The sequence below is a fragment of the Hippopotamus amphibius genome, chromosome 2 (assembly GCF_030028045.1).
Source record: "Hippopotamus amphibius kiboko isolate mHipAmp2 chromosome 2, mHipAmp2.hap2, whole genome shotgun sequence".
In the NCBI taxonomy this organism is placed as follows: Eukaryota; Metazoa; Chordata; class Mammalia; order Artiodactyla; family Hippopotamidae; genus Hippopotamus; species Hippopotamus amphibius.
The window spans coordinates 99,287,268-99,314,429 of record NC_080187.1 but is presented as its reverse complement, the minus strand read 5'-3'; the positions used below and the strand labels follow the sequence as shown (position 1 = coordinate 99,314,429).

The following is a 27,162-nucleotide window of genomic DNA, read 5'->3' as shown; positions in this document are numbered from 1 at the left end:
AGATGGGTACATCTGATGATCAATGCCCAGGTCATGTGCCCACCCTTGGCTGCAAGTGTATCTGACATTTTCCATGCCTGTCATGGGAGATGAGCTCTTTATAGGCAGAATTTTTAAATATAGGATAGAGATTTGGATGCCTGAGTAGACCCTGAGACAAGGATTCAAGTGTGAGTAGGTTCTTTGGGAGCTGTGGAAATCCCAGGAATCATTGGTAAGGAAGTGAGGACACTAAGAGAAGGAAGGGAGGGTAACTTATCAATAGAGCTATTGCTATGAGGTAACTAGATCTAAATCCTCTAGGGGGGGACTTGGAGCCAGTGTAGAACACATGTCTCAGAGTCACCCCCGGGGCTAGGCGCTGGGGTATTTAGTATTTAGACACCAACTATACCCCACACTGCTGAGAGCAGCTGGGGGTGGGGGTTAATTCGCCTGCATTCCCAGCCTCTCTTCCCCATGTGGGAGCCGAGTGGACCTCATCAGCCAGAGAAAATCTTCAGGCAAATAAAAGCAGCAGGGAGAGGAGTTGAAAGTTGGGCAGGAGTAAGCTGAAAAGGTAAGGGAGAGATGGCATGACAGGTAACCGACCGCATCTGCCGTGGGGGATAAGATGGATAGCAAAGGTCCACTAGGAACAGCTCAGCATTGAAGATACAACAGTGTATATGAGAAAAGCATTCCCGGCTTCACGATGCTGGTGGCCTCAAGACTCAGACATGAGAACAGGCAAGTATAATACAGTGGGACAAAAGCAGCAATAGAGGCAGCCTCTGCAGCTAGAGGTAGACTTCGGGCACAGACAGCATCCTATTCATTTTCTCATCCCCATTATCGAGGATGGTACCTATTCTGTATATGCTTTCTGGCCCAGTACTGACCTGTTAGGCACAGTCCTGGTGTGTTATATTCACTGTTTTTCCCTATAACCCAACAACATGGGGTGTGTCAAGGCGCTCGTGATTATTCCAAACCACCTGACTACCCCTAGCCATTCTTCACAGCTCAGGTTTGATGTAATTTCGCTGAAAGTTTTGCCTGCACAGTATGCCCCAGTTCCAAGCCTGGGCTGTCCCTATCAGAGAACTTATCCTCTGATGGTCATTGGCAACTCATTCTCATGTATCTTCATAAGCTAAGCTCTTGGAGAGCAGGAACTATATCTGTTTTGTTTAGCACTCAGCATCCAGGCTGTGCTGGCACATTCTAGATCTGCAGGCCTCATTTACACCGATGATTTTTTGAATGACTTGAATAAATGAATAAGGCTCAGAGAAGCTGAGTAACTTGACCAGTCATACATCAAAGACATGGCAGAACTGAGGCTTGAACTGCAGTCTCTCTGACCCCCAAATATCTCCTTTACTTTGTTGAGCATTAAGCAATTTATCTGTCCATGGCAACTAGAGAATTTAACTTGGCTTTAAAGGTTGCTATGCTAAGGTCAAAAGTAATGGGGCAGGAAGTATCTAAGAATTTCTCGCAATCATCAGGCTGAGGAATTATCAAGTAGAACCCTGGATCTAAAGCTGGAAGAAGGTTCTTAGAGGATTTGGCAGGACCGGACAACCTTTAAAGAACATTCTTTAACACCATACACACAAATAAACTCAAAATGGATTAAAGACCTAAATGTAAGACCTGATACTATAAAACTCTCAGAGGAAAACATAGGCAGAACATTTCGATCAGTCTCCTAAAGTAATGGAAATAAAAACAAAAATAAATAGGACCTAATTAAACTTATAAGCTTTCTGCACAGCAAAAGAACCCATAAACAAAACAGAAAGACAACCTACAGAGTGGGAGAAAATATTCTCAAACAATGCAACCAACAAGGGATTAATCTCCAAAATTTACAAACAGCTCATGCAGCTCAATTAAAAAAAAAAAAAAAACCAAAACCAACCCAATCCACAAATGGGCAGAATATCTAAATAGACATTTCTCCAAAGAAGACATGCAGATGGTCAAGAGGCAAATGAAAAGATGTTCAACATCACTAATTATTAGAGAAATGCAAGTCAAAACAACAATGAGGTATCACCTCATACCAGCTGAAACAGCCATTATCAAAAAGGGAACCCTCCTGTACTGTTGGTGGGAATATAAATTGGTACAGCCAGTATGGAGAACAGTATGGAGGTTCCTTACAAAATTAAAACTAGAGCTACCCTATGATCCTGCAATCCCACTCCTAGGCATATATCTGGAGAAAATCATAATTCAAAAAGATCCATGCACCCCAATGTTCACTGCAGCACTATTTACAACAGCCAAGACCTGGAAGCAACCTAAATGTCTGTCGACAGAAGAATGGATAAGGAAGATGTAGTACATGTATTCAGTGGAATGTTAGCCATAAAAAAGAATGAGATAATGCCACTTGCAGCAACATGGATGGACCTGGAGATTCTCATACTAAGTGAAGTCAGACAAAGGCAAATATCATATGATATCGTTTATGCAGAATCTACAAAAAAATGATATAAAAGAACTCATTTACAAAAGAGAAACAGACTCACAGACTTAAAAAATAAACTTATGGTTACCAAAGAGGAAAAGTGGGGGGAACAGATGAATTGGGAGTTTGGGATCAAAATATACACGCTACTATACAGGAGACAGAAAAACAACAAGGACCTACTATATAGTACAGGGAACTATATGCAATATTTTGTAATAACCTATAACGGAAAAGAATCTAAAAAAAGAATATATATATGCACACACATATATATAACTGAATCACTTTTCTGTACACCTGAAACACAACATTGTAAATCAATTAAATAAAAAATTTTTTTAAAGATCATACCTGTTTTTATAAAATTGGTGATCTCGCCTGAATGGAGAATGTTGGAGGAAGAAGAGGAAGAATATTGTCTGCAGGATAGTATATGAACACAGGAGTTACTGCAGGACGCCTGGACAGTGGCAGTGGGTGTGGAGGAGACATAGCAGCAGAGCATGTACACACTACTATATATGAAAGAGAAAACCAACAAGAACCTACTGTACAGCACAGGGAACTCTGCTCAATATTCTGTAGTAACCTAAATGGGAAAAGAATGTGAAAAAGAATGAATATATGTATAACTGAATCACTTTGCTGTACACCTGAAACTAACACAACATTGTAAATCAACTATACTCCAATATAAGATACAATTTTTTTTAAAGATTTAACTTTCTAAGGTTTTTAACTTAATCTCTAGGTAAAAAATATTCCCTCTAGCACCAATAACAATTGACATCACTAGCTTACTAAACCAATTTTTAAATATGGGAAATAAAGTGATTGTAAGTCACCTGATCCATCTTTTTTTGCTCCTTTACGTCACTGCAGAAAAAGTCATCACCAACTTCCAGGTTTCAGATGTGCACGCAGCCACGTTCAGAATGCAGGCGAAGAGGGAGATGTGGTTTTGAAATCTTCAGTCAAAGCAATTCTCATTCTGCCCTATTTTTCATGTTCTCATTCTTTCCTTTTGGCAAAATCGAAGAAAGTCATCCATCCTCCACGCATGCACTTTCCACACTTCCCCGATTCTAAAACAGCCAAGAAGCAGCATAGATGTAATACCAGCTTTTGGGGGGAGGTGGGAGAAGGAAATGACAGGTAAAATGCGTCATGAAGTGTCCACAGGGATTACAATGCACACTGCCCGATTTCAGAGTACTGAAATGTGGCCCCAAGAAAGTCTTAGAAGTGAAAACACATGCTAATTAAATACAAAATCTTCAAGTAGTATTAATGAAGCACCTATGTATTTTGTCCAAACGAGACTGCTGGATGTAACTAAAAACTAGTGGGATCAACAAAAAGAGCTTTTATAGAAATTACAGTTTTGAAGAAGTAAATATGCATTTTAAAATTTCCTTGAAGCACGTAAAGTATTTGGATTTGTTTCTGAAAACTGGTAAATTGAAAAATTATTAGACCGATCAATATTTACATGTATAATAACACAGGTGCTTTGACAATCAGTGTAAACCTTCTCGGTAGAAACCGAAGTAGGATCTAATTTCTATGTTAGCTCTTTTCTCTTCTGGAGAAAAATGTATCTGTGCCCCATCAGCTTTTAAACGGAAATCCATAAATGCAGCGAATCAGATTAACAGTTCATCAGTCACCCTTTGACTCGATCGCTGATTCAGAAATTCAGAAGTGAACACTGGGCTATAGTCATCTAGTTCTTACCACTTCAGTACGTTCCAGCAAACTCCACCCTCAGTGCCCACCAATAGGGCTAGAAGGGCAGCCAAAGGCAAAACACCTTTCTCAAAGGATCAGTAAGTATTTCATGAATCCCTCAAAGATCAATATATAACATAAGATGCCACAGGGAGAATTAAAAGCAGGACAAAGACATTGAATGTATACACCAAATTAAGAGACAGTATGGAAGAAAACACTAAGATCAAGAATACGTGCCCAAAATTTACATCATGCAGACTAGGAACAGAAAATACCCTGTTATTCTGTTGCCCCCTCTTCTGGCCATAGCTGAGCCCTAATCAGCCTCAGAGCCAGATGTCTCCTTAGAATCTATCTTAACATACGTTCTCAAAAAGCCAGTCCAGACAATTGGAAATAGAACCAAGATAGAATTCTTTGCCCCCATCACTGAAGATTGACTATTTTAAGCCATGGATATCTCCCATTATCTTGTACCCTGGCTACACTTAGCTACTCACCCATCCTTGAACGTGCAGGCAACTTCAAGCATCTGTGCCTTTGTTTATTGTTTCCTCTATTTGTAGAAATATTAGGTATTCTTTGTGCCTCTATACAAAACTTTCCACTTTCATGAGTCCTGCCCCATTCATATCCTCTAACCATAATTAATTGCTTGTACTTGTTCCTTTATTGCACAAGTTCCAGCTAGAGAGGCCCAAAGGATCTAAAAGAAAAATTTTACCAAATACTGAAAGTAATCATTATTATTATATATAACATTATTTGTGTATAAAATATATTTCAGCCCAAATACAAAGCTAAAGAGGGAAATGATGATGAGATTTATGAACTAAATCTCCCCACCCCACCCCCCTTTTTTTTTTTATAAAGCTGTAGCTTCTACTATAAAGTAAGTCAATATATAAAATTTAGGGCAAGCCTGGATTCCTATCATAAAATGTAACAAGGATAGAAATTCAAACATAATATCGCTTGGTTTTGAGCTATAAAAACTCTATCAAGGGAAAACGTCTTACCTCACAAACTTTACTTTAAAAGTTAGCAAATATTCTCATTCAGTCATTCCCAGCCTGGGCTGACACCCAGAATCAAAATAGGAACTTTTGAAGAGTATGGATTCCTTGGTCTCATACTTGGCCTGTGAGCCAGCATCTTTGGGGAGCAGCACCAAGAGCCAATAGTTCATAAAAGCTCCCCTAGGTGAGCTGAATAACAACCAGGTTTACTGTCTTAACTGATGGTTTTAATAACTGTCTGAGACGGGCACATCAGAAATGTTCTTTACAAGGGTACATCAACGAACACAAGAATTTGGGCTCACAATATTTGAATTCCATTTATGCTGTCAGTTTCAGGGAAGATACAGGCACCAGGCTTGCTCCTTTTGCTACTTTGGCATTGTAGTGATGGGAGGAAGGCAGCTGGAAAAAGTTTCAAGTCTTTAACAAATTTCTGAAGAATGAAATGTTGACTGAACTTAAATGTCTCATGGCTGTCTTCAGTCTAAACAAAAAAATATTTGGGGATAAAACTTTACTAAAATTCAATTTGATTGATTTATCCAACTGTGAATAGAAGCTGGTTTTTCACATTTTAAAAGGCAGTGTGAAAGTCTGTTTTTTTCTTTTTCTTTCTTTCTTTCTTTTTTTTTTTTTTTGGTTTTTGCTTGTTTGTTTCACAGTCAATCATCAAAAGAGCTAGTTTTTAAGCCTTTAGTTTCATGATAACCACATCTTCTTAAATGAGGAAAGAACTTGGTTATGTTCAAAGAAATAAAAATTAACAGCTTAGAGTTTTTAAAAACTAGAATCCCTGCAGATCTAATTTACAGCTGATTTGGGGCTAAGAAGTCGTACCATAAAATAAAAGGAGACTTGAACCTAGTAGACTCCATTAATTTGATGTTTTCTGACAATTCTCCAAGTGCTGCTCTATGGGTAATCCATACATACCTGGTGACCAGTCTACTGTGAACATGTCCTCTGTGCATGCATGCCCCAGTGGGAACCAAGGACACTAGGGATACAAATGAATACGCTGACTCCAACTTTAATAAAAAATGAGAAATGCACCTGACTCTCAACACATTAAACTTAACATAGCCTTGAATCAAGTGTGGCTGGTAGGTAATAAGAACACCAATGTGCATTTAAGAAGAATATTTGAAATTCCATTGCAAACCATTCATTCTCACGAATCTCCTTTCTGTGCACTATCTTTCATTGTATTTGAGAAGTAAGCTCAGAAACCAAAACAATACAAACCCGCCAGTTTCCTGAGTCCAACCAATAAAGGCAGACTTTCACCATCCCTGTAATGTGTCAATCTCCCTTGTAGGTTAAGATAAATTTGCCAGTACACAGGGAAATTGTTTTAAAAACTATGGCGGTACTAAGCAAGGGAAATATAATAATACTAACATTCTTTTGGTTTCTCACATAAGAATTTACAGCTTTCACAATGCATGAATATGGTTTTTGGAGTAAAGGTAAATTTGCAATACTCACATTCATTCAGCTGGGCAGACAAGAGGATCTGGGCAATTTTCCATATTGGCTCTGCAGATATATAGTTCAGACCAAATCAGAAAGGAAAGGACCTATTGGGGCAGGTTGTATTTTTCAAAAATGGCCACATTAATGTTTCCAGTGCCACATGTTCTTATAGAACTTGCTACTTACATCAAGGGATAGAGTCCATTTTTCCTTTCTTGGCACTTGGGCAATGCTTTGTGACTACCTTGAGTAAGAGAATGTGAAGAAAGTGAAGTTGTTAGGTTAGGTCATACAAGCTGATACAGCTTCCACCCAACTCTCTCTTGGGACACTCACCTTTGGAACCCAGCCACCATACTGTGGGGAAGACAAGCAGGTGTATGGAAGGGCCACATGTGTTCCAGCCACAGCCCCATGTTGGTCCCAGCCAACAGTCAGCATCAACCACCAGACACGTGAGTGAGTACCTTCAGATGATTCCACCTTCAGCCTTCCAGTAATCCCACCTGATGCCAAGCAGAGAAGAGACAAAACGTCCCCACCCCACCCCACCCTAATTGCAAATCTATGAGCAAAATAAACACTGTCATTATTTTAAGTTGCTGTTCTGGGGTGGTTTGTTTTATAGCAACTGGAATACTTATCAAGTGCCTTGATTCTAGTTCATTTTCTGTCAACAGCTGAAGTCACTTTTTACCAGGAAAACAATTTGACGACCATTTAACAATGATTCCATCCACAGTGATTCATATGTTATGATGGTATCTGACTCTCCCATAATAACTGCCCTTTATCTACTATGCATTTGGTCACTGTTGGACTGGTATCATGTGAGAGAGTTATGCTGTTCAATTTGGACAGCGCAAATTTTCTTTAAAAATTATAAAATTAATTCATACTCATGAAAATTCAAACTGTACAGAATTCTAGTAAGAGAAAAGAAAAAAGTCCTACTTTGTTAGTTGCCTTTCACTCAACCCCACACCTTTTTGAGGTAACCATACCAAATGCAGTGTGTATCCTTTCAGACACTTCCCTGCTTTTCTTTACCTTTATACACACACACACTCCTAAACACATATCTTGGACCCTTCCCCCGTAGATCATGAGTTTCTTCTCAGTATGTTGTTAAAGCATAATTGTCATACATAACACTGATGGTGATTTTGATCAAGACATAAAGATGATGATGATGGTTGCCACGTTTGAGTTCTGACTATGTGCCAGGTGATGTAGAGCACAGAGAGCTTGAAACTGGCAAATACTGAAAATCAGGGCTTTTGTTTCCAGAAAACCAGTTGCTAAACTTACCAGCAAGGACCATGTTTGTCTTTGCTTATTAATATACCTCCAGCCCCTAGGACCGTGTCTAGCACATGGAAGCCTCTCAATACATATTTGTTGAATGAACAAATGAATGCATGTTTTAATCACAGATTCCTTCAATATTCTAATTGATGCACTTCTGAAATGAATGCGACCTACCAGTTTTATGAATGAGCGTGCTTCCAAAACACAGCTTCTATTTGTTCTTTGTTTTCAGACATTTCTTTACATGGATAATTGGATTACCCTCTCTGTGGGTCACCAGAGCCAATGGCATGGCTGGAGCATGCAATTCCCAGGAAGGCACAGTTCCCCAGTGGTTCATGCAGAATAAATTCATATCTCATTACCAGAAAGTACCAACCTTTCCTCCTTCATCTCTAGTGGTAGCTTTTGTCATATTCAGATGGTTTCTCAGGAGTGACCTGATCAAGAGAGAAAAAAAAAAAAAAACCTACTGGAGTATACATGTTCTGTGGGTATATGTGTATGTGAACAAGCACATGAGGGCATATGTAGATCTTTATGGAGGAATCTACACGCATACTAATATTGTCTTTAAACAGAACTGATAGGAGGGCTGGTAGGAGATGGGGAAGAAAGTATGAATAATGAAACAGAAAGGATAGGAATCCAGACTTCGTTCTGTCGGTGGAAGAAAATCATACCTGCAAGGTGGTTGTCTCCAAAATTAACCAACTACCCAGAAAAATATACACAACTTACGCACTTTAGGCCTGAAAGACTCAAGGCAGCGTGGTAGTGATCAGGTGGGGGACAAAAGCATTCCCAGAGAACAAACTATGGACATTATTTAACCATCATAACATGCTCCAGGTTTCAGGTCACTGACAATAGTTATGATTTGTAGAATGATAGATGTCTACATGGCACTTCCCCAACTCCATCTCTCCTTAAAATACAAATGCTTCCCAAAGCAGATTTATCTTTTCAATTAACCTTCTTGTGGGCTCCAAGAAATTCTTTAGGGTCAGGCTGATCTGAAGGATTTGAAGGATAGTCAAATTGGTATTGGTGATGATTTGCTCACCAATTATTCTTTAAGGCTGGTCCCTTCCAATGCTAGGCTAACAAATGGGCATTTAGTTGAATTCTATTTTTCTTTCCATTGTTATTTTTGGCAGTAGGGAGAGATTCCAGGAAATGTTAGGAATCCCTATTCTATTTCTATGGGCAAAAAAACTCATTAGGCTATTATAAATAATGGCATGGCTTTTGTGAGAGTCCTACATCACCACTGGAAAGTAGATATCCTGTGATTCCTTGCTTCTGAGACACATCAATAATTTCCACCACTGAAAATGCAGCCATCATTCTGAAAGCACTCCCAAAATCAAAGGCACTGGGAAAAAAACGCAAAGAAGTGAGCAGAAAGCCATGTATTCCCCTGTATAAATCAAAGAGAATGAAATTAAGGGAATGTCTAAGAAAATTTCTAGCATGTCAAGGCTTTTTCAGATGAGAAAAATAACTTATCAAGAAACCTTGACTCACTTCACTTAGTATGATAATCTCTATCACCATTCATGTTGCAGTAAGTCAGAGAATGACAAATATCATATGATATCATTCATATGTGGAATCTAATTTTTAAAAAAAGATACAAATGAACTTATTTAAAAACAGACACAGATTTACAGATACTGAAAACTTACAGTCACCAAAAGAGAAACGGGGGGGAGGGATTAAATCAGGAGTTTGGGATGAACACATACACACTACATATATAAGATAGATAACCAACAAGGACCTACTGTATAGCACAGGGAACTCTACTCAATATTCTGTGATAACCTATATGAGAAAAGAATCTGAAAAAGAATGGATATATGTATATGCATAACTAATTCACTTTGCTGTACACCTGAAACTAACATGACATGATAAATCAATACTCCAATAAAATTGAAGTATTTTTAAAAACTTATCAATAAATTTTAGAGTAGAAAAATCAAAGTAGCACATTGCAAAAGTCCAAGGATGAGTCAATATTAAAAAAACCTATTAGTATAATTCACTAAATTATAAGTCAAAAGAGGAAAACAGCTTTCTCTTCCTCCTCATCTTGTTCCCTTTCCATTCCTGACCAATTAAATCTAAAAGCCAGTAGCTAGGGCCAAGAAGAAATGGGTGTGTGTTAGAACTTGAGTGCTGTGAGGAGGGCAAACACAGGGGAGAGAGCAGTGGTGGTAAATGGAAGATTGGTTTTACACAGGGTCTCATTACATAGGTAACGCTCTCATGGATAATAGCAGTCAGATTTCTTACTCTCAGAGGAGAGAGCTACAAATGTGGAAATGCTGAAAACTCGAATAAATTTATGGAGTTGCATTGGGGTAAAAGTATCTCTATAAAGTCATGATTTTTCACATATGGATGGATGGATGAACACAGATAATATAGAAAATCACAGATATAAGCATGTGTGTATGTACACAGAAACCTACATATATTCTCTAGCTCAGTCCACTGAGAGGGGTTTGGAGCAGTGAAACCCCAAAAGCAGCAAGCATACCTTAGAGATCAACTCTTGGTTTCTAAATAACATTTTCTTCTAAGAGGAAACAGGCTTCTTGGGAAAATGGCTGATTCTAGGGCTGGGGAAGGCAAAGTACAAAATGAACTGGAGCATCTTCTTATACCAGAGAGTAAGGGATCATTCACAGAATGAAGGTGATACACTAAAAGGACACAGATGCCAGTTTCAGGGGCTCCCATGGGTCAAATCTGGGATAATTTGACATCAAAAAAGTAATTTGAGTAATGGATCATAACATGACAAATTAAATATGAAAGCATGGGTTCGTACTAATACAATACATGAATATACCTTTGATAAAGAAGGGATTTTTATACCCTTTCAAAGTAACTTTTCACAAAATAAAATTATTTAAAAGGGAAAGGAATAACTTTACAGGAGAGAAACCTGACACATAACACCTTAATCAACGGATCAAATTGAACGTCATCAGTAACAGGACAAATCAAAATCAAGTAGCACTTGATAAGGTATAGTATGAAGAACACAGTATCCCTTCTCTGATATATCCTCCTAGATGCATAACCTGAATGTAATCATGAGGAAATATCGGACAACCTAAAATTGAGGAACAACCTACAAAAGAACTGGCCCATAAGTTTCAAAAGTGTCAAGGTCAATAAAGCCCAGAAAAGACTGCAGAATTGTTCCATATGGAAGGAGACCAAAGGGACATGAGAAGTAAAGGCAACATACAAGTCTTTTCTTTAACAACAGCTTTATGAAGGTAAAATTCACAACATATAAATTTCACCCTTTCAGAGTCTACATTTCAATGTTTTGTTTTTTTTTTACTATATTCACAGAGATGTACAACCATCACCACCATTTAAGAACACTTTTATCACCCCAAAAGAAACCCTGCACCCAGTAGCTGTCACCCCCATTCCCTCTCCCAACACCCCCCAATCCCTAGGGAACACTAATCTACTTTCAGTCTGTGGATTTGCTTATTCTGGGCCTTTCATATAAATGAAATCATATCATATGTGATCTTTTCTAACTGGTTTATTTTGTTTAGCATAATATTTTCACCCATGTCTCACATGTAACAAGACTTTCATCCTTTTTCCTGGCTGAATAATATTCCATTGCATGGAGATACCATATTTTGTTTACCTATTCATCAACTGCTAAACATTTCAGTTGCTTCCATTTTTGGACTATTATGAACAATGCTGCTATAAACATTTGTGTGTAAGTTTTTGTATGGACAGCATGTGATTCTGCATTGGGTGTTATTGGGCTGTGGCTGGGACATTTGGCAGAACTTGAATGGGATCTACAGATTAAATGATACGAATGTTTCAGTGTTTGGTTTTGGTGGTTGTATTTTGGAAATGCAAGAGAATATTTCTTGTTTGTAGAAAATATACACAAAAGTACTTAGAGTTGATGGGTATAATGTCAGCAGCAAACTCTCAAGTGGTTTCAGAGAAATAGTTATTTGCATTGTACTCACAACTTTTCTCTAGATTTGCAATTGTTTCAAGAGAGAGAGCTCATGAGAGTGAGACCACAGTCATATAAACAGATGCTAAAAAATATTTGATAAAATTCAGGTATTACTGTTAATTTTTTTTAATTGTAAAAATATCTGAATCAATGGATATTTACTTAGCAAATGTATATTTGTCTTGATACATATCTCAAACCAAAAGCTAGTATCATGCTTAATAATGAAACATTAAGGTATTCCTAAAGTCAGGAACACAACAAGGATGCCCATCACCACCACTGTTATATAGCATTGTTCTTGAATTTTCTAGCTAATATAATAAGACAAGAAAAAGATATGAAATTCAAAATTAACTTAAATGTTTCAAATGAATATGAATGTTTAGCAAGCTTACCAGTTAAGTAACACATACATACACACACAAAAACATAACTCTTCTATAAATTAAGAATAATCTGATAGAAGACATAATCCAGAACGCATCCAGTTATAATGAAATACAAAACTAAAAAGCAAATAAACTTGGGATAAATATTCTTTGCACTAAAATAACTACTCCAAGCCATCAAGCCATTAAGAAAAATAAAAACACCCTAATAGAAAAACGAGCAACAGATATGAAAAGTTAATTCTCCAAAAGAAGTTAAAATGGCAATAGACACGTGAAAAAATGTTCACTCTCACTAGTTATTAAAATGCAAATAAAACAATGAAATATCATATTTTTATTCTTCAAACTATCAAAGGCTGTTTTATGATTATGAGTGCAAGTGTGTAGAAAAATCGCTGTTCTTATTGATGGTGGTAACACATCCACATTAGCACAATGTCTCTAGAAGACAACATGACGTACAAACTAAACAACTTTAAATATCCTATCTTTTAGCTCGGTAATTTCCCTTCTAGGAATTGACCTTAATAAAACATGTATATATGTTTAGGTTCATAGAAAACAAACTTATGATTACCAAAGGGGAAAGGGCGAGGAGGAGGGATATATTAGGAGCTTGAGGTGAACAGATACACACTACCATATATAATATAGATGAGCAACAAGGATTTACTGTATAGCACAAGGAATTACATTCAATATCTTATAATAACCTACAATGGAAAAAGAATCTGAAGAAGAATATCTATATATAACTGAATCACTTTGCTGTACACGTGAAACTAACACAATATTGTAAATCAGCTGTAATTCGATAAAAAAATAAAAATCAGAAAATTTCGGTTCATGGATGTTTATTAAAGTGTTGATCATAACAACAACAACAAAATCACAACCTAAATGTCCAACAGCAGGGGACTAATTGAATAACCTACAGAATTTTGATATGATTAAATATGTAGCTGAGGAAAATGTTGTATGAAACATGTTCACAGAGGGTAGTTCGGTGCTACTGCAAAATGCCATTGACAAGACATATGCATCCCTGTGCATAAAAACAACTGGCTATATATATCATGTTAATAATGATCATGTTGCTATATTATTCACATTTCCACATTTCCAAATATTTATTTCATAACCAGAAAAGAAGTCATCACAGCTTCTTTTTTCAAAATATAAATAAACTCCGTAAGTGCTAGAGGAGTCAATAGCAGCCAGTGAGGAAAAACGGGGCTTTTTCTTATCAACCAAGTTCATTCTGAATCTAAAGTCTCACGTGGCTGCCAACCAATCAAGATTGAGGACTCTTCGGCAGAAGGAGAACATCAACATCCAGGTAGCTAGCTAATAAGCCCATTTTACATTTTGATGTTTGGACAAAGCTTGGAACACTGGGTTCAGTTAGGAGAGGTATACTTAAAGAACACTGTTTCCTGGGAGAGTCCAGAGGGTTCTATGATTAACAGCTAAAGGAGAGAGGAGATTTAATCTATTGAAGAGAAGAGTTAAGGGGAAGATATAAATGCCCTTCAAATATCCAAGTGACTGTCATGAGAAAGAGAGATTAGATTCCTTATCGTAGCGGTTCCAAAAATAGAACAGGGACCAATGCACAGAAATTCCCCAGATAGCATCTAGGGACAAGCAAAAACTGTTCCAACAATCAGACTCACTCCACAAAGGAGCAGGAGGTGAGGTGCACCAGAGGTCTTCCTGCAGAGGCTTCCAGTGACTCATAAGGGCTGTTGCAATGGAGATTCCAGCCCTGGGTGAAGGACTGTACTAAACAGACTCTAAGCCCTTGCAGCTCAAAGTGAGGCCTGTGGACCAGTGGCATTAACATCACCTGGGAGCCTGAAGAAAAGTGTGGATTCTTGCTTCCACGCCTAGACCTAATGAATCAGAACCTGTATTTTCACAAGATCCCATGTAATTATTATGTGCATTAAAGAGTGAGAAGCAGACCTGGAAGGTACGTTCTAACTCTTCAGGTTCTCCACCCACTTAGGTTTTCCCAGTCTTCTCTTGCTACTCCTCTTGCATGTGCTCTTTCATGATCTACTAAATATCCATGTAATAATTAGTTATTAATGGCAAAAGACCTGAGGGTGACTTGTGATAGAATGGTATAACATGCTTCCAAATTAATATCATCTGTGGAATAATTATATTCCTTATTGGTGGGAACTTCTCAGGGGAGGAGTCCTACTGAAATCCATTGACAGGTAAATGAGTGTGAATACAGCCATGTATACTCTCCTTGAACCCAATGAATGAAAATAAATCAAAAGCGCTGACCTTCGTATGTGATCCTCATTCACTAGTCCTACACTCTAGGCAGCAATTTTAGGCTGCCTGTCCACCTTTAGGGCGATCTGCAGAGGGGAAGATGGCATCCTGCCTTGCAAGTGACACATGCGCACTCATGAGTCCTGTCCTCTGGGACAGCCCTATTCTTATACAGACATAACCTTCCAACTCTCCACGGCTGATAGTCCAAAACTTCAAACAATAGTGGAAACATAACCAGACCTCATGTATAAGACAAGAACCCAAGCATTTAATGACAACTGGGTGTTAAATGATGGGAAAATTAGATCTCACTTCTCTGGTAGCTTTTTCTTCTAGTCCCCAGCTCACCATGTTTTATGCTGGGGAAAAGCCAACTGCTTCCAGTGCCCCATAAATACCATCCTTTCCACGCCTTCCTATTACCTCCCTCTGGAATGCCCTTTAGATCTGTGGTTGCCTGGATAACCTCTGCGCATCCTTTAACTCAGCCAGGATGCATCTGCTCCTCCAGGCAGCCTGCCTTCAACCCCAGGCTGCATGGCATGCCTCCCCCCTACCCACTGTTTGAACCTCTACTGTATCATCTTAGACCAAGTGCTATGCAACAGAAACCTCGCGGGAGCCACATAAAGTTAAATGTGCTAGTAGCACAGATTTTAAATATTAAAAAGAAACAGCTGAAATTAACTTCATGTGTTTCATTTAGCCCAGCATGTCCAGAATGTTATCATTTCAACAGGTAATCAATATCATACTAAAAATGATTAGATATTTTACATTCTTTTGCCATTTCAAGTCTTCAAAATCCACTGTGTATTCTACACGTAGAGCACATCTCAATTCAGACCAGCCACATTTCAAGAGCTTAATAGCCACTCATGGCTAGTAGCGACTGCACTGGACAGCCAAGCCTTAAGCTGAAATAATCTGCTTGTGGGTTTGTCTTCCCTACTGGAAGGCAAGCTACTCAGGGGCAAGGTCAATTTCTTGCTTGTAGTTTCGTCAGTGTTGCATCGGTGCGTGACATATATTGAGCACTCAGCAAACATTTGCTCAACTCAACTGACCTGAAGGTATTTTGAGAGAAGGTGGAATTTTAGCAGCTGCTTAAATGAAGAGCAGCTTATACGTACTTACAATGATAATGGTGATAGGAATAACGGGTAATATTTTTGTCTTGGACCCCATTCTATGCTCTTTAAACGTATTATTTAGTCCTCACAACAACCCCATATACTATGTAGCATTATAACTTCCACTTTAAGGATAAAGAAACTTGCCCCAAATCACACAGCTCCTTAGTGGAAGAGCCAGGACTTACCGAAATAGTTATAGAAAAACAAAGTAAATGACAAACACACACACCACATAAGAAATAAAAAGTCGAAAATAAACTATATTCACAGATGTTCTAGGCCTACTCCAATAGGTCAACCTGCTCTAGAATCTCCTTTACGAACCTCACCGGCATCTTTTCTGAGTCTTTGTGATCTGCTGAGTTTTGCCTTATCCAGGGTGGACCTCTTGCCAAGTTTTCGCATCAGCTCTTTCTGGCTTGAAACTTCATATTGGTCATACCTGCCTTCTAAGCTGCTTGCATTCTGCCTGTCCTGTCAAAATGGCAGAGCTTTTCACAAACCACTCCAGGGATCCGTCTTCCTTCTCAGTGCCTACGCTTCTCCCAGGATATGCAGAGAGTGGGGCACAAACTGTGTTCGTGCACACGCTGCCCCCAGAGGAGCCCCCGGTCTCGCTCACGTGGCCTGGGGGCGGGGAGTGGAGCCACCACTGCTGACGCATGCTTTGTGGGAGGGAACCAGGCTGGACTGTGCTTAAGAAAACTGACGCACATTCCAATTTTTTGTGTGTGAGTGGGTACAAAAACTCCATTATCTCTAAACCACAGGAACCAGAACCACATCTGGCAAAGGAAATAAAGCCGGAGACGCAAGGAAAGAATAGATTAGGAGAAGCCTTAAAAACAGGCCACCGCGTTTAGATTTGATGTGGTGGGAAATAAAGATCCCTGGAGGGTTTCTGAGCAAGGGAGTGATGTGATGAAAACAGTGATTAAGGAAGATGAAATGCAAGCGGGACAAATTAAAGGGAGGGACTAGGATGTGAGAGGAGGCAGTCATCTGGGCGCTGGGAGGCAGGGAGAACGAGAGAGACAGCAAGGGGATTAGCAGAGGGAACCACGATGCTCTACGAATTAATATATGCCACCCTGAAGTCACTTTACTACCAAGTTACCACCAGTTGTTTACACTCTTACCCTATTTGGGAGGACAAAAATAAACCCACAAGGAGCTGAATATTTTCATTAAAATGATAATAAAATTTCATCTGTGTGAATATAATAGTCTAATTGTATGTGTATCCTGCTGAGCAAATGAGCTCTACCGTGAGCCTGTGGAATGGCTGGCAAGGCAGAAATGGAGCTCAGAGAAATTTGTATGAGGGCCTCATTCACGGAATAAATAAGCAGAGAGAAGGAAAAGCAATTTTTTACAGAGAAAGACAAATATCATATAACATCACTTATATGTGGAATCTAAAAAAAATTATGCAAGTAAACTCATTTACAAATCAGAAACAGAGTGACAGACATAGAAAACAAACTTATGGTTACCAAGGGGTAGGGCACGGCATGAGCAGGAGGGATAAATGAGGAGATTGGGAATAACAGATACATGCTACTATCCATAAAATAGTTAAACAACAAAGACAGGGAGCTATATTCAATATCTTGTGAAAACCTACAATGGAAAATGAAAAAGAATATAGATAATATACAATATTTATATTATATATATACACACACACACATATATATATAACTGAATCACTTTGCTGTACACCTGAAACTAACACAACACTTTAAATCAACTCTACTGTAATAAAAAAAAATAAATTCTTTAAAGCAGCCCCATGTGGATGAAGACCATAGGACAGAGTAGAAATGGCTGTCCCCAAAGTGGCAGCCCCAGCCCAAGAATGCCCCAAAGTCACTGCCCTCCAGGACTCTGCAAGCAGCCTTTCCAAGTCAGATTCTACAGTGGCAGAAATTCACAAAGAGCTTGGGTTAACCAATGCTATTTGCCAATGCCCTATGCTTTAAGCCATCATGTTCTCTCATTCTGGTTGCAATTTTAAATGGTCCAGAGACTCAGAAGTTATTTTCATTCAAGTTTAGATTGGAAAGAGCCTTGAGGAATATCTAAACCCGTAGTTTAAGAATATTTGCAAGCTGCACACAATGGCAATACAGGCGACAAATATCAAAATGGACTCCTTGGGTAGGAACTGTGGTGAAAGGTCCAGCTTTCCACCTCCTCACCCTCTTCCTTTCGCTACCCTAACTCCCCTCTCCCCTCAACCTCCACACGGTATGGCAGACCCTGAATCCCTTTCCAGGACCCTAGGGCTGAAAAGAAAGCAGTCTGCAAAACACTGAAGAGTCTAGTATTTTTGTGTTGTGCTTCTTGTGACAGATGAAAACACTGAAGCCCAGAAAGCTAAAATGGGACTTCCATTCCCAGCCACTAAATGACTCAAAAAGCCGCATCCTAGACACCCTTAGAATGCTGGCTAAATGCAAATATCCACTTAAATGCATCAAATGGACTCATGAAGGCACAAACTCCTCAATTTGAAAACGGCTATAACCTATGACCCAGCAATTCCATGTCCAAGGATGTGCCCCAGAACAGTGGAGATACACCACTGGGTCATGGGATCACCTTAGTAAGTTGCAAGTAGGGTATTTTCCAGTGTGTGAAATAGGCCAGACCAAACTGGATTATAGCTGAAGAGCCAACAACGATGAGTATTATTCTGAGAAATTTTATTCCACATACAATGTGTACACACACAGACACACAGAAATGTGGCACATGTATGTGATGGGTTGCCATGTAAAGTGCATCTTTGTGAGTGTAGACAAAACGTTTTGAAAAAAATGCTATTTTTGAGCAGCTTCTGTATGTTAGGACAGGAAATGAACAAGAATACTCATTGAAGCATTGTTTATCATCGTGCAAAATTAGAAAAAAACTAATTATTCATCAACAGGAGAATGGAGATAGATAAATAAGTAGATAGACTGGCAAATCATTACAATATATAGTAGCTAAAATGAATGGATCAGAGCTTTGTTGCTGAAATCTAATGCTAAATTAAAAAAAAAAAGAAAGTTGAAGAATGATATGTACATCATACTTAAAGTTACTTAAAGTTTTAAAACATGCAAAACAAGAGTACCTATTGCTCAAAGGAATGTGTATACAGAAGTATGAAAGCATGCAAATTCAAGACAGTGTTAACCTCTGGGGTGGGAGGAAGGGAAACGGGATGAAGGAGGAATCCACAAAAAACTCAACTAGGTCTGAAGCCAACTCATCCAAATGTCAGGATCGCCTAGAATTTGATGGTGGCACACACAGTTCTGTTACTGTATTCTCCCTATTTTTTATTGTTGATTAAATAACTTTTTGCAAGTCGCAGATACTTACCTGAGACCAGATGGCGGACTGGTGGGATCATCTGGAAGAAACCCAGGCAGGACCCCGAATCTGATTCCCAATCCAGTCTTCTTTCCACATGGCTCCCAATTCAGGATCTGTTTGCAAATGAAGGATTTGCAACATTTTGGTGTTAATCTTAGTAACTTATTTTTACCTGACAGATATTGTTCCCCACAGTCCATCAAGGCCACATCTGCTCTGGCCAGAAATAGCTTAAAGCACACTCACTCTGTGAGGCTGAGCTGTTGCTTCACAGTTTGCCACTTGGCTCTGTTTTCCAACTTCGCTCATGCATTGCAACAAAATGCTGAGCCACTGAAAGGTAAGGGGAGAGATGATCTAAACATGCAAAAAGCATAAGCAGAGAGAGAAAGAGAGAGAGAGAAAGAAAGAGGAGAGGGAGAATCAGCTGTGTGTGAGGAAACGGACAAAGTCATACATAGGTCACCACTAAATTAAAGTCAGAATACTCCTAAGGAAGCATAAGACATACAGGGGGGTTATTTTAGATGATGGAAAGAACTTGAAATAACAGTATTTCATAGCCTTTAAGTGTAAATACACAGTATAATGGGAAGAGGTTTATTAACATTTTTTCTAGTCTATTTTAAGACAAAAACAAGAAGACAAATGATACCTTGGCAACAACCAGAGAGTCTTACACAGACAGATTTATTACACTTTGGAGGAGTTCAGGGCAGTGGTTTTTTATCACTGGATCCTTTATACTCTTCAAGTTACATAAGAGGCTCTTCCTCTTTTTCTTCTCTAAGCATAACTTCCAGGTCAGCTTTAGCTTTTTAGGTGTGTGAGCCAAAGCTTTCTGCTGTTGGAAAAGAAGACAACCCTTGCAGTAGAGCATCAGGAACAGATCCCTCTCTGGAGTCAAGCAGTAAACTGTAAGTGATTATGTTTTTAGATACTTCTCACCCTGGAATGCCTATTCGTTATCATGAGCTCTGAAAGTGTTCTTTTCATACTGCTGGAGAAAACTCAGATCTGTGACAGAATTCCTTCTGTTGTCGCTAGAGCAAATGTAGCAACAACTGCCGTTTACTCAACACTTACTCTTCTAAATACTTTACCTCAGTTAGTCATCACCACCTTCTCAGAAGGCACTACTGCTAGCCCATTTTATAGTTTAGAAAACTGAGATACTGGAAGGTTAAGTAATATCCCTCAGGTCACCCAGAAGAAGTGGTAGAGCCAGGATTTGAACCTAGTCAGTGGGTTCTAGCAACCTGGGCTTCTACATGCCACATTCTATCCAGGAGGTAGTATTTAGAATAAATGAAGGCAGCTATTGGAATGACAGCACCAGGTCATGTTAGGAGCCACGGGGCCTCTGCTTCAGATACAAGCGCTTTACAAGGGAAGTATTCACACACCAGCGAAGGTGACAGTGGTTTGATAAAAAACCAGAATACTTTCCTTAGAGCTTGTAGCAACCTAGAACATCGGCTTCAGGGCTCCTGTGTATTCTACCCGACCTCGGTTATGGCTAATTTTCTGTTATGTCCCAGAGAATGAAAGTGGGGATGGATCTGGAAATATTAGGTAAAAGTCAGAAGGCTTAAGCTTGAATTCAGTATTGCCACTTACTAACTAAGAGGATTCACTTTCCTTGTCTGTGAAATGAGAAAAAGAATGCCTGCTACACAGGGTAATGAGAGCTGAACCAGACAGAGGCACAGAGAACTGTGACTGTGCACATTTACAAGATTGACCCAGGGTTTTTTTTTTTTTCCCCTTTGTTCCATAGGTCAAAGCAAAACAACAAAATGCTGTGAACATCTCTGAAAGATCCACGTGGATCCCCCAAAGCCTTCTATTGTAGAATATTAACCTTGGTTACGTCATTTTCCCTTTTTCCATCTATAAGAGGAGGGATATTAATCACTGACGTCTCTTCCAACTTTGATATTTTGTGATTTGTTTCATCCCAGATCCAGGAGAAATGAACCAGGGTTTTGAAATGGTACTCTGGCTACTTGCAGGCCACCTTACCCTCCTGAGGTGAACACACGCCTAAGGTCCCACCAATCACACAGGATCCATGGGAAAAATCTAACAGCTCTGAGATATAATTAATTGCCCCCAAGTTCAAGTGTTAAGGAGAACTGGATTCTGCACCGGAACTAGGTGAATGTCTGGTTTAGCAGGCGACTCGCTAGCAGCGGGGGTGGTGGCATTCCAACACTTTTGTTCTGGGTGACGCCAGACACACGGGGAATGCAGGACGAGGCTGACACGGGAGGGACCTTCTAGCCCCGTGATCTCATGTGGCTGCTTCACTGATACGTATCACTTGAAAATGCTGTTGGGTATGAGCAGGCGGAGCAGGCTGAGAGCCAGAGCCAGGTCTTTCCACGGGGAGGAACGTCAAGTGTGGCAGATGTAAGTTGAGGCAGTGACTGGAGCGTGGTCCTGAAGCATCTGTGTGCCGGCTGGCTGCTCTGCCGGCTGCTCCGGAAGAGGGCTGACCCGCTCCAGGAGAAGCCAGCCCCCCGGGGAGCCTATGTGCCGCGGCTGAGAACCATGCTCCATTCTCCAAGGGAAAGGGCACGGTCAGGCGCTCTGACCGCAGTCTGATACACAGACCCTCCCCCAGCCGTGCCACCCCAGCCCGAAGCAGACGGAGGAGCAGTCACCTACTCAGCACGCGGCCCTGGCAGCAGCCGCGAGATCCTTCATGATGCCTGCGAGCTGAGTGGCCAGAACGGTCACAATGAGATGAGCATGGGTGGCCTCCCGAATCACCATGCGCTGGACACCCATTAACAATTCAGGCCATGCTCATCCCTGCCTGAGGGCCTCTGCATTGGCTGTTCCCTTCTGAAAAGCCTGGCCCCCGGGGTCTCACACAGCTGGCTCCTTTCTGCAATTCAAGTTTTACTTCCGGTATCACTTTCTTAAGCCTTCTATGCACAAACGCTCCCAAACGCTCTATCACAACACTCCATTTTCTATTTCCTATAGCACTTCTCATTATCTGGAATGATTCTGTTCATTTATTTTTCTGGTTTATTGTCTATTTCCCCTTTAAAATGTTACTGAGAATTGACATCTCCTCTGTCTTCTCCAATCTGCTCCCACACCTAGAAAAATATCTAGCAGATAATAAGGGATCAGTTAAAAATTAGGGAAATGAATGCAAGAGTTAACGAGTTAATTCTGTGTAGGACAGTGTGGACTGGTACAAAAAGCTGGTACACAGCTCCCCTCTCTGTGCTGTGCAGCAGTAGTAAGCTTTCAAGGCTCCAGGCTAGCTTTCATAGACACCTTTGAATATCTCCCCATTTCACAAGCCATCCTCTGTCCTCTCCCCCATTAAAGATCTGAGAACCACTCTCTGATCCATAGGGACTGGCTCCCGACATCTGTATTTTAGGAATGATTTTGGTTGCAAATAACAACAAAAACAACAGCCTGTTGTAGTGTGATGTAATTTCAACAAATGGGTTATTTTTCTCAAGAACAAATCAGGAGGTGTTGGGTCCGGTGCCAGTGTGGCAGGCCTACTATAGAGACATCTTGGCTCTCTGTCTCCTTTAAAATCCCTGCTTCTAGCACACAACTTTCATCTGGTGCTTGTCACATCCCAGTCACAAGATGACTGCGGCACCACCAGGCATCATGTCTGAACTCCAAGGAAGGGGAAAAGAGCTGTGCCGTGTGAATTTGTTGTTCCTTCCTATTGGGAACACAAAAGCTTTTCCAAATTCCATGTCCAGCCCCCTTCTACTTAACATCTCCTACCTTAGTGCTGGCCCACCAGGCCACCCCTAGACCAATTCCTGACACAGGGCAGTGATATCACTGTGACTGGTTTAGACTGTCACATCGCATCCCCTGGGGTGGGAGAAAAGACCCATGTTCTATCAGATCGAGGTGTTGCTCTACTCTGCTGGACAAACAGATGCATCATAACTAAACGGCCCAGAGTGGACACTTCACCCAAAATTAGAGCTGAGGCGCACATACACTGCGAGGGAAAAGCACATCCCTTGAGCCACCATGCTTCTGAACTTTCTGAAGATATGGCTGTTCCAAGTGTTTCAATTCCATCATATGCTCAAATATCTACCCAATATTTTTTTTTTTTCTTAAGCTGGCTCAAAGATAGTTTCTGTTATTCAAAACCAAAGAGTCTTCATTACAGGAGCATCTAACCACCAGCATCCTGCGCGGCCAGTCAGGCTGCACCGCGTGGCTGCTGTGGGCTGTCAGGCAATCCATTCCTATCTCCCGCAGGAATGACAGCACTTGGACCAAACACTCTGCTCTACCCGCACCCCCCCCCCCACCTCAAGGTGACCCAAACACTTAGACATTATGTCATCAGCCTGACAACCTCCTCTTCTTCACCTTCAGACAGTATTTGCTAAGGTCCCCAGGGTACAGGGAGGCCCACTGGGTACTAAAGGCCTGCCTTGTGACGAAAGGACAGGGTTGGTTCAATAACAGCCACACTAACCAGTGGAGGAGATGTCACATCTCACATCCATGACAAAGGCCGAAACACATCAGGCCTTCTGACTGGGAGCCCAGGACATTTTTCTTCTTTAAGCCATCTGATTCTCCAGGACACACACACACTCTCTCTAGCTCCCTCTCCCTTTCTCTCACATACATACACACAGAAAACAGTCATCCACACCCTCACAATTAAGAAAGGTCCTAATGAGTGAAAAGCCTGGCCAATCCAGCTTACTCTTCTAATCAGCCACAAGGAGTATTTGGCAGAGATTATAAGGACTGTCACTCAAGTATCTAGAGAGAGATCTCTACAGGTCTCTTGCTGTATTTCCTATAGGCATGTTCTAAATCCTTTTCCAATGTATATATCTCTACAACCTATGCAAGTTTTAGACAGGATTTTTCACAATGTGTTGCTCGCAACTTACAGGTTTACACAAACAAATGGCTCCGTAATCAGATGATTTTGGAAACACCCGATTAAAGGAAGTTCAGTGCTTCTTCTTGCAAGACCCTGCAAAGCCTTCAGTATTCTAATATGCACGATGAGTAGCTAAGAGGGATGCAGTGTGCAGCATCTTTCAAATTTCTTTAACCACTGAAATTTCTTCCTTGGTGTATATTGAAAGGCTGGTGACGCAAGAGATATGCTTTGGGAAACCACTATGGGGAGGGGCACAGAGGGCGAATCCTAAAAACTACCACCTCTTTTTTTTTTTTAAATTACTTTTTATTTGGGTCTTTTCCCCTTGAAATTCATCCTGACTATTACCTGATACAGCAACTATTTTTTTTTAATTTATTATTTTTGGGGGGTTACACCAAGTTCAATCATCTGTTTTTATACACATATCCCCGTATTCCCACCCTCCCTTGACTCCCCCCACCCTCCCCGTCCCAGTCCTCTAAGGCATCTTCCATCCTCGAGCTGAATGAACTCCCTTTGTTATACAACAACTTCCCACTGGCTATCTATTTTACAGTTGGTAGTATATATATGTCTGTGCTACTCTCTCGCTTCGTCTCAGCTTCCCCTTCACCCCCCGCCCCCCCCCAAACCTCGAGTTCTCCAGTCCATTCTCTGTATCTGCATCCTTGTTCTTGTCACTGAGTTCATCAGTACCATTTTTAGATTCCGTATATGTGAGTTAGCATACAATATTTGTCCTTCTCTTTCTGACTTACTTCACTCTGTATGACAGATTGTAGTTCTATCCACCTCATTACATATAGCTCCATCTCATCCCTTTTTATAGCTGAGTAATATTCCATTGTGTATATATGCCACATCTTCTTTATCCATTCATTTGTTGATGGGCATTTAGGTTGCTTCCATGTCCTGGCTATTGTAAATAGTGCTGCAAAGAACATTGTGGTACATGTTTCTTTTGGGATTATGGTTTTCTTTGGATATATGCCCACGAGTGGGATTCCTGGATCATGTGGAAGTTCTATTTGTAGTTTTTGAAGGAACCTCCAAATTGTTTTCCATAGTGGCTGTACCAGCTTACAGTCCCACCAACAGTGCAGGAGAGTTCCCTTTTCTCCACACCCTCTCCAACATTTGTTGTTTCCAGATTTTGTGATGATGGCCATTCTGACTGGTGTGAGGTGATACCTCATTGTGGATTTGACTTGCATTTCTCTGATGATGAGTGATGTTGAGCATCTTTTCATGTGTTTGTTGGCCATCTGTATGTCTTCTTTGGAGAAATGTCTATTTAGGTCCTCTGCCCATTTGTGGATTGGGTTATTTGCTTTTTTGGTATGAAGCTGCATGAGCTGCTTGTATATTTTGGAGGTTAATCCTTTGTCCATTGTTTCATAGGCAACTATTTTTTCCCATTCTGAGGGTTGCCTTTTAGTCTTGTTTATGGTTTCTTTCGCTGTGCAAAAGCTCTTAAGTTTCATGAGATCCCATTTGTTTATTCTTGATTTTATTTCCATGATTCTAGGAGGTGGGTCCAAAAGGATCTTGCTTTGATGGATGTCATAGAGTGTTCTGCCTATGTTTTCCTCTAGGAGTTTGATAGTGTCTGGCCTTACATGTAGGTCTTGAATCCATTTGGAGTTTATTTTTGTGTATGGTGTTAGGAAGTGTTCTAATTTCATTCTTTTACATGTTGCTGTCCAATTTTCCCAGCACCACTTATTGAAGAAGCTGTCTTTTTTCCATTGTATACTTGTGCCTCCTTTGTCAAAGATAAGGTGCCCATATGTGTTTGGGCTTACTTCTGAGTTCTCTATTCTATTCCATTGATCTTCCTTTCTATTTTTGTGCCAGTACCATACTGTCTTGATCACTATGGCCTTGTGGTATCCACCTCTTTTTAAGTACCAAGAGGCATAGTCTATGAGTTGGTTAAGTGGGCCACATGCCAGTTTATGTGTACCCCTAGTGGATATCAGGAGGCAGTTAGAAATACCACTTAGTCCGCTGTTCCCAAGTTCTACATCACAGCTGCTCTCCTGGGTGAAAAGCACATTGGTCTGGGAGAGAGTGCACTTGTATTCTTGGGCTGATGTTATTTCTCTTACCAGGTTTTCTGCCTTCAAAATGAGCATGTTAGACCACAGAAACGACACCTGCTCTAACACTGTTCACCACCATTTAGAAAACGAAACCAGAGGGGTAGGAACCAAAGCCCATTATTTTAGAATACTTATTAATAAATTAAAGACAGTGAATATGTTATCTGCTGTGATTTTAAAGATTATTGGTGGGTTTTTTTTTGGTTTGTTCTTTGTTTTTTGGTTGCACTGGGATCTTAGTTCCCCAATACCCTTGGCAGTGAAAGTGCGGAGTCCTAACTACTGGGCCACCTGAAGACTATTATTTTTCTTCAGAAATTACAGAAAGAGGAAGATAAGCTTTCCCTTTCAATGGTTTCTTTTTAAATTATTTTGTTTCTTTTCTACTTATAAGAGGGGAAATTTAAGTGCATTTGTAACTCCACCAGTCAGAGATACTAACAGATTATTTTCCTCCAGCTTTTTTACACACCTATGCACAGAGACATACATACAACTTTTAAAAAATAATAAAATCGAGATCATACCAAAAAATGAGCATGTTAGGCTGCCCGAGAACAGGGAGAATGTGGTTGTTACCAAAGAGTCAAACACCCCATGATTTTTCTGCAGTTCCAACATTTAATCAAAGCAATTTTCATTAATGCAAGGATAAGCAAGCCACATTGACCTTGGTGACATGATACAGGAACTAAAAACTTTTAGTTTAGTTTTTCTTTTTAATGTGTTTGTCTTATTTAGATCCACATTCTCTAAAAGATCACTTAGTATAACAAAAATTACCTGTCTACCAATGTGCAAACTTTTCCCTAAGCTATCTGGCCCCAGTTTGGCTGTCTCATAACCTTCATATGCTTTAAGCATCCCTACACTGACAAAATGATTTTAGGAGAAT

The 27,162-nt window shown here is 40.1% G+C and overlaps 1 long non-coding RNA gene across 1 annotated transcript in view; it reads right to left on the bottom strand.

The window, feature by feature from the left end:
* LOC130846331 (uncharacterized) overlaps positions 1 to 19,572 on the bottom strand; it is a 40,029-nt gene extending 20,457 nt beyond the window's left edge. Inside the window, exons 1-9 of the long non-coding RNA XR_009051543.1 lie at positions 19,485 to 19,572; positions 19,245 to 19,351; positions 7,036 to 8,450; positions 6,886 to 6,943; positions 6,712 to 6,762; positions 5,526 to 6,220; positions 4,702 to 4,907; positions 3,313 to 3,552; positions 2,819 to 3,056 (exon numbers count right to left, since the gene is read on the bottom strand). This is a non-coding gene — a long non-coding RNA (uncharacterized LOC130846331). The remainder of the gene's footprint in view (positions 1 to 2,818; positions 3,057 to 3,312; positions 3,553 to 4,701; positions 4,908 to 5,525; positions 6,221 to 6,711; positions 6,763 to 6,885; positions 6,944 to 7,035; positions 8,451 to 19,244; positions 19,352 to 19,484) is intronic.
* Positions 19,573 to 27,162: the final 7,590 nt, after the last annotated feature.